The sequence below is a fragment of the Zosterops lateralis genome, assembly GCF_965231275.1.
Source record: "Zosterops lateralis genome assembly, chromosome: 6".
NCBI lineage: Eukaryota > Metazoa > Chordata > Aves > Passeriformes > Zosteropidae > Zosterops > Zosterops lateralis.
Genome location: NC_139761.1, coordinates 11462285 through 11475264, shown reverse-complemented (window position 1 = coordinate 11475264; position 12980 = coordinate 11462285).

Here is a 12980-nt window from a genome sequence, read left to right as displayed (position 1 = left end):
GAGTCTCAGAAAATTTTCCAAATGTCGCATTAATTTAAAATTACTTCGTTTCCCTTCAGTCATTTATTTATACATAAACAAGCCATTCTCACTCATCCTATACATGTAGACATAAACAAATTAATTAATTGTTTTCTACAGCAGCCTTAAAAAAGAAAGAATGACAGAGATTTTTCTGATTCTAAGTACTTGGAAACTGCTAGTACAGGCACTTTATAATTGCCAGAGTAACAAGAAAGAAGTAAGTCTTAAAATGGAAACAGACATAAAATTTCCTTGAATTGCAGGATATGCATTAGAAATAGATCATTTTTCACTTGACAAGGCTAACAGGAGAAAGTGTTATCTCAGTAAGACAAATCATATGGTCGGTATTGAGGCCAAACAGTAACAACTTCAAAACAGTGGTTTTACTCTATTCATGGTATGTGTTTCAGTTGCCCTTGATACTCCTTTAAAAAGGCTATTCAATACTCTTTTGTAAATATTCTTCAAATTTCCAGCCAAATTTAATTAACGACCAGTTCAAACCAATCTGATTGGTGCTAGCTTTATCCTCTGAACAGGTAACTTTGTTCTGTCCTCAGTAGTACATTTGTAGGGAGCAGCTGCTCTCAGTCTGGGTTGAGTTCAGCAGTCTCTTCTGATCACACTGCTTATTCCCCAGGTCTTGCCATTTCCTTCCCTCTGAACCACACATCAATCGCTTCTCTGGGTCACTGTATGCAAATAAGGGATTGTGTTGTGGGGATACTTCAGATTATGAAGATTTTGCAGTGCCCATTCATGGATTGCTTTTCTCAGAAACTGTTTTGCAGCCACTATTACAGTGTGGTCTGGTCTTTCCCCTCAGTCATTTCCCATGGATGGGCTCCTGACTTCTAAAATCCAGGTATTCAAATGAACAAACTTACATGCCATTTAATTAACTCCATCTCATTTCACCTGCTATTAATCTACTTGCTTCCTCTTATATTATTTTCTTTTAAGGAGATCTGATCTTGTCCAATTGCAACATGAGGGGTTTCCTCATCACCTTTCTAATTTCTGTGCCAATATCATTGCTAAAAATATTAAACAAGGTTAACCTGGAAAAATATTCAAGAACTCCAGTAAACTTCCTCTGTCCAACCAGATACTTTCCCTTTTCCCCTAATTTCCCTAGCCAAATTAGAAAATTCCTTCAAAACAAATTCCATTGAAAGGGGGAGGAGCTCTTCATTCTTGAAAAGCAAGTCAAACTGGTAAGTAAAAATATTCATGTAGACTAAGGAGAAACCCAAATGCAAGTCTTCATTATTTCATCTCTTACATGTGTGTGTGCAACACTTTGCTTTGACATTTATTTTTGAGCCAATTTGAACCAAAATTCCAAGGAGAGACAAACTTGTTAACAGCAAATAAACAGTATTACACAGGGAAATCACCTGTTGCTAAGAGCTGCTCTTGTCAAGGGAATAGAGATTTGCAAAGCACATCCCTCCCTGTAACAGGAACGGATGTATATTCCCAAATCTCCTGAAGAACAGAAATAAATTACATCTGATCTAGGAGGATCCATTATATACTTGCTCACTACGGTACATTTTGAAAAGAATTACTATGGTTGTTTAAATAAAAATAGGCAAGTATGTACAGAGCCTGGTACAAGACTTTGAATACTTAAGTTCTGCAGCAATACAAAGTATTATTCTCATCCTTAATAATAATCATAGTAATAATGACTATATCATAAGCTCTTCTATAACAAAGTATAAAATTAAAGAAAAAAGTAATTTTTGTCTTGTAGCAAGCTCAACACTAAGTAAAGCATATGGAAATGCCTCAAAGACTCAGGAAAAGACTTAAAGGCATATATCTTGTGTGATTTGTATTTGAGAAACCAGTATTTCTTTAAAGAAAGTTATCTCTGGGTGAAAATAAGCTGGTGGTGAAGTATTTTTTCCTTTCTACACCAGATGAGGTAGTTGCTCACAGTGGGGAGAACAAGAGCGGCCTATTTCATCTCTGTCAAATACAGAACAGTCTTTATCTACCATTGTAAATCAGATCTCAGGCATATCTATACATGTTTCCGATGCATATCCACTTATAGATCTCAGCAGCTTCCAATCCAGAGAAAGTATTCTTTCTGCTGCAATGTGAATACAGCTCTGTCCCTACATCTGTAAGACACTATTGGTTTTCTCAGGTATTTTATTTGCAGCAATAGAAATTAAATTACTTGCATAGAAATGTAAAAAAAAAAAAAAAAAAAAAATAAATCCCCATCTAATTCATGCAATGCCTCTCCAGAAAAAAAACATAATCTTCTTTTCAAACAAATGCTGTATTCTACGAGCAGACTTCTGTCACTGAGCTACACCTTTCATCTTGCAGAGGTCAATGCAGTGCAGTGAAATGACAATGGCCAACCCTCTTACATTATTTTTTCAGAGTATCATCATCCCACAGCAGCCAAGCTGCAGGGCTGCTCAGAGCAGCATTCTGTACTGGGTAACATTGTCATGGCAACCAAACAAATGGGTCATCCCACTCCTGCTCACTCCCATTGTTCCACGGTGTGTGTCAGAAACACAGCACAAGCAGGAATGTGTCTCTGAGCTTCTGCAAGACTGAACCAAGCTCCTTTGCCAATCTACTCTTGGGCATGGCACCTCTTGGGGAAGCACTGGGCCTGTGTGCCTGCCTAGGGACATGCACATGCACAGGTCCATGACCCCAGTAGGTAGACAAGGGCTCAGGAGCAAAAGCAACTCCCAGGAAACAGTAATGATCTCCTCTTCTCCTATATATTACTAGATAATAGCAAGAAACACACTACTGAAACAATGGCAATAAAGTGGGGATGGCCAAGCCAAGTCTTGTGATGGAATACCTGGGAAATGTGGTGGTTTAGTAGGACAAGTGGATGAGGATCCACTTGAGGATCACAATCTGTGAGGATTATGGTGTGTCTCTTGAACACTGCTTGCTTCCAGCCATGTCTGTCCTGTGCTTTCCTCACTGCTCCAGCCTTGTTCTTGTTCTCCTTCCTCACAGTTCTTCTCACTCCCATTCTTTTCTGTGCTCTGTAAAAACTCTGCTGAAATTCTATCTTCTGCTCCTGGGGTTCTATAGGCTCACACCCACCCTGCCACTCTCCACAGCTTCTGATAGGACTGTTTCTGAATCACCCATATTTCACACTGCAAGATACATTCTCTCATAGGGCTTTGCTTTCAGACAGATGAGAACTTAATCAAGTTTACATCTATTCCAGCTGGAATTGTGTGTGCCAGACATCTGGATGAAAAAAATTATTTTCTTGGAGTTTAGATAATTACTGTCAAGCAAAATTCATGAAATATTTCCAAGATTTGGGATAGGGTTGACATGGACATGGGCCAAAATTATGGTAATTATTAAAAAATTTAAACAGATTTCCCACATTTTTCCCTATCCCCATGGTAAAGAGCAGGATATGCCGTTTATATATGCTGCAGTTTTTCTCAGAGCTTTATTCTTTTTTACTTATGGATATCTTTTCTTTTCCAAATAAGATATAAACCCTGAAAAAAACTGTCATTTGCACATCTCAACAGAAAATTCTTAATGTTTACACAATAAGACCTCAACAGGTATTGTTTATTCTGCACGTTGCAGGCCAGAGTGCAGTGTTCCCCAAGGAAATGATGAGACTGAGATAGTCTGAAAAAGGTAAGCAGACTCTAGAGATGGGAGTTGGATCAAGAGGAAACTCAAGACCAGTAGATGAGAAGATGAGTTTAAGATGATAAGCAGAATCACTGAATCATAAAATGATAAAGGGTTGGAAGAGACCTTAAGGATCACCCAGCCCCAACACCCCTGCCATGGGTAGGGACAACTTCTACTAGATTACATTGCTCAAAACAACGTCCACCAGACCTTGAATACTCCTGGGGATGCAGTATCCACTTCTCTGGGAAACCTGGGCCAGTGCCTTATTATCCTCACAGTAAAGAATTCTTCCTTATATTTAATCTGAGTCTACTTTCTTTCAGTTTAAGACATTACCCCTATCCCCACACACCTCGACAATGGTCCCTTCTCATCTTTCCTGTAGAAGAAAAAGTTGGCTCAAACCCAATGAGTATATGTTTTCAGAGTGTGAACAAATGAGGAGAAACAAGAAGGATTCTGGATTTTATGACAGTCCCAGATACTGGTGAACTGGGACTGGATGGGCAAGCAGATTGTGGGAAGGGATCCTGTAGTAAAATACTACAGGGTGCAGATCTGCAGATGAAGAAGCACTTATGAGAAAAGGAAGGTACAGGAGATAGCCATGGGGAGGGAGAGGAGAAGTAAATAGAGAGACTCAGCTGCCCAGAGAGCAGTGGTGGAGAGTGAGGATTGGAGAGGAACAGTATAAATTCGAGGAAAGGAAAAAGTGGGAATGTTTCTAAAGGAACACTGATGTGAGAAATCCAGGAAGCATAACAGAGACTGAGCTATAAAATACTCTAAGGAAGGAATGCTGGAAACATGGAGCAGAAAGGATTCATCTTAAGGAGAAACAGCAAGAACTATGCCTGGAATGGAATAAAAATTCATGTCTCACCATTCACATGGTCTCAGCAAAAATGTGTAAAACTCCTCAGCAAAGGGCCTCATTGCTTCATCAACGATGACCCTCTGCCATGACTGGGAGTTACCTCACCAGCTTCAAGCTGCAGAGTTCTGTGAAGTAGCTGTAATTGTTGCCAACACGAAGGCAAACCATGAAGACACCATGCTGATATCACATTATGGGATATTCTGCTCCTGTTTCTGATTAAAAAAACAAACAGGCCATAAAAACCCAGCAAAAGTCAGAATATTAGCTGAAAGCTAATTTTAAAGAGCATCATGAAGCTCACAAAACATTGGCAATGCACTTCTTGCACTTCTCCCGGTAATCTTTTTTCAACCCTCTTGTATGGCTTTTTATGGTGGAAGGTTTACATAAATGTCGTGCACTTTAACTGCAACAAGAATCAGGGCTCGGTATAATGGAGCAAACAGTATGTTGTGAAAACAAGCCACGGCTGTGCTGTGAAAGGTGCCCAGTCCACAGACCCACAGGTCAGAGGCTCTGTACAGAGGGGAGCAGGAGGAGAAAGACTGACCTCTGCTGAAAACTTCTGCAGAATTATGTTCTACCATGCCTCTCTCGCCAGGCAAGTTGAGGGAGCCAAACTATTCATGCGTGGCAATTACAACTACTCATTATCTGGGTCTCTCCTCACTTGAGCCTGAATTGAGAAGGTGTTGTGCTTTCACCATTGCCTTTCATGTCTTTGAGAGCTGTGATTTGAATGTCTAATGTGCTAAATGCACTGAAAAAAGTCTTCCATTGGCAACACGGAACAAGCAGGAATTGGGCTTTTTATACTTCTTTTGTTTCTCTGTCCTCCAGATATAAATTGGATGTACTAGTACTGCCTTATGTTATGCTCTGAAAATATGTTCATTTCTCTTTTTTTTGTAGCTGTTGGATGTAAATACAAACAGCATGAGAAGTCTCAGAAAAAGTTCAACAACTCTTTAGAACAGGTTTTAAAAAATGCAAGAGGTAAAACACAGGAGCCACATGAGTAAACAAAATACTGAAAAGCTATTTAAAAAGTGAGCACTCAATTAGGCAGATGTGCCATGAAAAAACACAGTATGCAACGATGAGATTGCAGATGGAATTCCAAAGCATAATCACAAAAAGCCAAATTAAGTTTGCACATGGGTCTTAATTCTTGCATCATTTTCCATCTGTTGAGGGCTTGACTTTTCAGCCTCAAAAGCAATATAATAATATAACATTACACAGGTTTTGTACATTCTCTTATTTCCTCCAACAGACAAAAATGCTGAAGCAACAAGAAAGCCCCATCCCTCAGAGTCATGGGGATAGTGAACTCTCTACTGGATCATCATGGTCATGTCATTTTGTTGTGGTTGTGTCCTAATTTGTTGTCCTGCTTTCATTATTGTGTTTTCTTTCACATTTTATCTGAGTAAAAGTACCTCCCTATCTTCTTCTTCAGCCCGCTGTGTAGTCAGATTACAGCCCTGACGGCAGTAGCAAGACCTTTAATGCAATATAAATGTTATATCATCTTAGTATTTTCAAAATTCCTAGGAGCCCATCATGGGGACTGGTATTTTAGAAATGCAATGTAAAAAGACAGCCCTTGAACAAAGAAATTTATATACTCAAAGTAAGACACAGCTATAAAAACCACACACAAACACATAAGAAAGACACAAGCAGATGAAAAAGTAATAGAATACATTATTCATATGAGAAAAAAATCAGTACATTTCTGCATTTATGAAAACATAATTGAAAGCACTATTTCGTCTTTCATATCAGACCTGCTCTACACTGCTTTCCAAAGCTGCAATTCAAGTGAGAGCTATTTATTCTCTTCCTTGTCACTGGAGGCTTTTACCTATAGTAAGCAAAATGCAAGCCAGCAATCATGTAATGTATTACAGATTCTTTATTCTGTTTCCAGTTCCCAAAGTCCTGTTGTGTCCACTGTTTCACCATCTACAACTTTAATTTCATAAGGTATAACAGGGAGAGTAGACCAAAATCTACACGGTACTAACGGTGAACATTACTAAATCAGAAAACTAAGTGATTCAATGTTACTGCATTATGCAAGAGAACAGGATTCAGAAGATTTATGACACATTTCTGTTTGAAGATTCAAAAGGAACAGTGGGAAAATTACACATTTGAACAAAATGCCTAAGAATTATTGCACTTTGAAGAGAAATATTGTAATTGTGCATGCGTTCAAATTCAGAAGTAATATGCAGATGAACCATTTAATTAGTTTACAGAAGGCCTACAAGAGTGAGCAGTGTACAGCTACCATAGTTCATGCTAGCAGCAATAAAGAGGATAGAAGACAAACATAAAAATATCACTGTTCCAAGAACATGAGCACAGAAATCCATAGTTCATATTAGTTCAGGAAACTGAAAGTGTGCCCACTTCTGACACAAAGAACCAGTATTTCCTTTGCCAATAGCCATCACTGGAAATTCAGAATGCAAGGGAATTCTGCATTTAGTTCCAATTTTTTTACATGGCCTGTACTGAATAGCTGCTTTTCTTTGTATGCCTAATTTCTTTCCTCTTTCCCAGTCTGTGGCTCATTCCAAAGGTGAACCTTATTAAGGTTCCTATTTTTAAATATAATAATAATAATAAGTATGCAGAAGACCTAATCATGCATACCTGACTTAGCCACAAGTGTGAGTTTGAACTTACTTTATTTTTCTGTGCCTCAACCTTTCTCTCTGTGAAATGGAACCAATCAGTGTAACAAATGCAACAAACCAGTGCAAAAGCAGGATCTCAGCAAACTTATTCTTGCTTATCAAGTTACTTACCTTTATATGATTTGCAAAAATTCCTATTAATCAGATCTGATATGGGAAAAAACAAACTACAGTTAATTTAGCCTCGCTTTGGCCACCTCTCTTAATCTTCACCACTAAGGAATGGAGGTGTTTCAGACACAACAAAAATTACATTTTTGCTTAATTAATTTCTAAGATTACTCTCAAACCACGCTTTATAAAATAATTCCTATCACTGAGCACTCTACATGAATATGTACTAAGCCCTGGATAAACTTTCCAAAGTAATTAATTTGTTTCATTAATTTTTTTTCTCAGAAAATTGCATTTCCAAAGTTACAGATTATCTTAGATCTCACACTGGAATTACAGAGCAAGAAGTCATGCTTTTTGTTATGCAAAAATTTTCAGGCTTCCTGACTGCAAGTGTTTACCACCATTAACAATTTAAAATATATTATTGTGGCACCATTAACAAATACTTGTCCTTCACTTGAAAATTCTTTCAAGATAAGGCTAGACAGAAAAAAAAAATTCTGGGAAGTGCAGAGCTGAGACATGAACTAAACCAAAGGAAACAGATTGTATATCTTTGTAAAAATTGCTTTCTTGATATTACTTGTGTATAAAGAGTTGACAAATTGCCAATCTCTATTTTTCTTGGCCTTGATGCTAGACTGAGGGAAAGAGCTTCTGGCTACAGCAAAATGGACTGCTTTTGCATATTCTGCTTTATTATTCCCCTCAGATGTTCCTTCTGGTTTGGGTTCTTTTAAATTCTCAAATAATTATTTTTATGGCACCAATTGTTATAAAATCTTATCCTCACATTTACAAGTGGAATGATACTCTTGAGGCAGTTTCTTCAAGTGTCCCTTACCCAGGAGGGAAAAAATGCATTGATAGAGAACAGTAGAAATTACATCAAAATTGAACATTTTCAAGCAATGGTTATATAACATCCTGTAACAAATTAAAGATTAAATAGACCTAGAAAAACATGCAAAGTAACCATAATAATGCAAATAGAATGTAGTTTAGGTTCCATTTTATAGCTTAACGATATCATTAGAGACAGGAATGAAAGCCATAATGATAAGATATCACATTTTAAAAAAGTAGCAGAAGAAAAACTAATTAGAAACAGTATGGAAAAGGAAAGAACTGTACAGCATAGAGATGTTTACAATATAAGAGGGGAGAACTAAAAAAAAAACATGAAAAGGGACTATGACAGAGAAGCTCACTTGATTTTTAGAATTAGTGGATGTATTAAAAAAAAGGCAACAGAAATTTCAGAAAATAAACATATATTTTGGAGAAAGCTGAACAAAAAAAAAAAAAAAATCAACCAAACAACACAGGGTAGAGGAATGATCTGGTCTCTTTGTCAGAAGAAAAACAAATCAAAAACACCGGAAATGTTTTTGGCATGTGATGGAATCAGCAGAACATACCCATATGTGAGGGTGTATAAATAACAGCAATGGATCTGCCACAGCTTGTATATAATGGAAATAAATGCAACATCTTTCCCTTAAAATGGCTCAAAATCAGAGAAAGCACTAAGACTGAAAATAACAGCTTGCTTCTGTAGTTTGCAAAAAATCCAGCTGAGATCAAGACAAAATCAAAGACTGAATAACAACTAGAGTTCTGACAGCAGTAATGAGTCTAGAAAGGTAGGTGGATTAGTTTTCATTTATTTTTTGCCACCTAAAGCCTCCATCAGGGCCAGTTCAAAGCCTTAAAAACAGCAGGCTCCTCTAAGTATGAAAGTTCAGGTTGAAACTGTTAGTATCAGAACACACTGGAGTTTTCAGAATGTAAAAGCTGTAAATTGTCAGAGTACCTTTACTCCGTTTTGATAAGTGACAATTTTGTAAGATATTTCTTGATGCATTTATTTTTCTGTGATATACTTCCCCTAGATGTCTTTCTTTTCCTGTTCATTCTTCATATATAGATAGCATAGAGAGAGAACTCTTACAAAGACTAAATTTAAATAGATTTTACACACACTCAGATATATATGGCAATGCTTCCTCTTTCTGGATTATTCAGATGTGGACAATTTTCCAAAAAACCTGAACTGTTGTTCAATGCTGAATTTCCTCCCTCTCTCAAAAATTTAATCCTTGATGGCTCTCTATCATCTCAAACTCCATGAAGATAAAACTAAGCTATTCATTTTGATATACGTCTGTCTCACAGTGAATTGTCCATTTTTCTTTATAAATATGCCTTCCAGTCAGAAGAAAGAATAATTTATTCTGTCAATTCAGAAAACCATAAGAACATTGTGCCTTAATAGAGAGATTGTTTTTCCCTCTCTTGCTTTCTCCCCTTTGTACACACAGTCAGCCCCTGTCCAGAACCATATTCTCAGATCTAGTTATGTTTTATGTAGGAAGTAATATTATTTTTCTAGCCTCAGGCAAGTACTTAAAAATATATTTTAAAATGCAATACTACTAACAAAGCAAAAAATCCTGTTTTGTTTCCTGGCCGACTATTACGAATCTACACTTGTATTCACTGCACCAAATCTTTCACACTGCAGGAAAATAAAGCATAACAAGGTGATGTGATTTACAAATTGAACATTATCTGCATCTCCAGGTTGGTATAGCATGTTGGATGTATTGGACACATTATGATAAAAACTTCCTAGTTACTATTGACATCAGTCAGGCTGTCAAATACCTTTTAAAAATCCCTAGGATTTTTAACATCAGTTTGCAAGGGAATGTTTGCCTGGCCAAAAGGATGGCTTTGAAAGGGGCATCTTGGATAACCTAATTCAAACACCTGCTTCAAGCAATGATGGTTTTTTATTACCCTCCTCATAAGTGTACTTAGCTTTCCCTTAAAGAGAAGTTTGGTTTTGCCTCTACTCTGGTGACAAATTTTCATACTGTCTGATCAACCTTAGTGTTAGAAAAAAATGTCTGCATACTCAGACTAAATTAATCTTTCCTCCAAGTACAGTACTGGCCACTACTTCTGTCTACTACAACTTTTGCACTTTTGTCTTTCCTGGTTTCACACATCATGATAGATCAAGCTTTTATAATTTCTCTGGTTTTATACTAAAAAATCTAGTCTTGATTCTCACACTGTCATTTAATGAACATGTTATTCTGTATTCTATAACTCTCTATATTATTCTATATTTCAAGAACAGGCACCCCACTACTACTATATAAAATGACAGTGATACTCTTCTAGATCTTTGAAAAATGCCTTTGCTTAGATTTCTTTAAATACATGCATATTCTTTTCCGTAACAGCGTAGAAGAAGATTTCATTTTTGTTTGCATTAGTGACATTTTTTTAAAATATATTTTATTTTATGCCTATGCTCCTCCAGTTTCTCATCTTTTGTACTGTGAAGAGTAGGATGGAAAAACTAGAAAATTAAAGGTTTTTTGCTGTTGTCTTGCTTTGCTTTTTTATGTAGTATTTTCTTGACCCTGTATTTTAATTGCTAAGTTCATGCATCTGACAGAGTAAAGACTCTGAATGTAGAATCTTACTGAATATTTCAAATGTGTACATTTAGGTCTATTTCCTTGAAATATCAAAGCAGGGCTAGACTATGATCTCCGAGATGGCAAAATCTCTGACATCCCTAACACAGAGAAAGGAGAAAACCACATCTATTTTTTTATCAAGTCTGCTACAGTCAGTAGAAAGCTGCTCTAGCGACGGAAGTTTTGCCTCAGTCTTCAGAGCAGCCCAGATTTCATATAATGCACTTTCCAAAACAGCTGGCAGAATTCTCTGTGCTATAGCAATTGGGTGATAGATAGCACTGAGCTACTGTTTTGACAATAGTTTAGAGAGGGAGGCTGTGAGGATTTTCAGTACTAGGCAAGGGAACGAGTCTGGCTTTAACTCCTGTAAATTATTGCTGTATATTTTAGCTCTACACATTTTGGCTACCATTCCAATGGGGAAAATTTACCATGCTCAAAAAAATATATATATATTTTGGCAATCACTAGCTCACTGGCGATAGCTGCAACTTCTGTGTGCAGTGAAATCTATTCTGTGAAGAAAAACTTTCTGGTGCATGCGCAATGACACAGCCAGAACTGGATGAGGTGCCTGTCTCCCCAGTGATGTCTGCAGGCATTCACCAGTTGTCTTTTGCAGGCACAGAAACATGTTTGTGCTGATGGTGTCTCTGGGAACCTCTTCCCACCTTGCCTCAGCCAGCCCTGGCACCGACCACAAGTAAGGTAAAGCTCTGTGTGAGGACACACCTCACTTTTCCTGTGAGCTCTTTGTCCTGCACAGTGTGAACCACGGCAAGGAAGAAAAGAGAGGACTCTGTTGAGGGATCAACCACTGGAGTTTATTGGCACCCCGCAAGAGACAACCTCACCTCCAGGGAGTCTGCCGCAGCAGAGCAAAGATCACCCTGGTGCAACCGCTTAAATACAGGGATGGGAAAAGGGGAAGGGCAGAGCATGGCACCAATAGGAAACACTTAGAGAGTGGCTCTGCAGATGAGGGACATACAAAGGAACCAAAACAGGAAGGGAAGGAGGGAACAGCTGGGATCCGGCCCAATCACTCAATGACCTCACTGGAACTTTCTGGATCCAGGGTGAGGCCTCGATGTGACAGACAGGACCCAGGGGTTATATAACACAACGACTGACATAAAATTTTAACTTGGGGTGAACCACAAAGAATAAACTCAGGGGGGTACATGGAATGAACCATTATAACATACATTAAACAAATAAACTTAAAAAGGCACCACTGCACATGTTTTTGAAAAGGGTATGGTGACAGCAGAAATAATTTCATGCTTTTCGTGTCAGCCACCTGCCAGCACAGTGCATTGAGTCAGCCCACTGAGGAGCCAGAGTCAAGGTGACATGGGAGGACAAATGCCACTGTGCCTCTGGGACATGGCAAGGGTTAGAAGGAAAGGAAAGAGAGGATGCTCTGCTCAAACCCAGTAAGTTTGTAGGCTGGTTCAGCCCATCTAGTCCCAGCACACCTAAGGATAGGACAGCCTTACAGAAAGAGTGAAAAATAGTTCCTTAGGGCTCCAACTGCATCTGATGTGTTTTCTTCTAAATGGACAGCACTAGCCATTGAGTACAAACTTGCAAAACCAGGTAACAGAGCCTAAAACTTTATGCCTGTGTATATTCATGGCTGATGAGATCACTTCAAGGGATGAAAGAAACGCCTCCACAGAGAGAGTTTCTGATACAGCAATTCACAAAGTGCCAGGCCTGTGGCACTGCTCTGTAATTGATATTTTTCCCTTACTCTTTGCAATATGCATAAGGGTAGTCCAAATTAATCAATGTTATTTCATTCCCTCATGTGAGGTCTCATTTGGTTTATGGTTTCTTTGTGGCACTGCTGATATCTCAGATTCCAGCTACCAGAGTTTTCAGGGACTCTCAGGAGCTGTAATATCAATTAATTGCTTTGTGTTTCTTATCATTTGATGATGCAGATTCTCCAGCCTCATATTCTTGCAACAGTGAAATAAAAATGTGATTGTACTTCTCTCCAGTCAAAAAGTGTTAGAATAGTAGGCAAACAGGACCTTGGGAGTGCAAGAACTC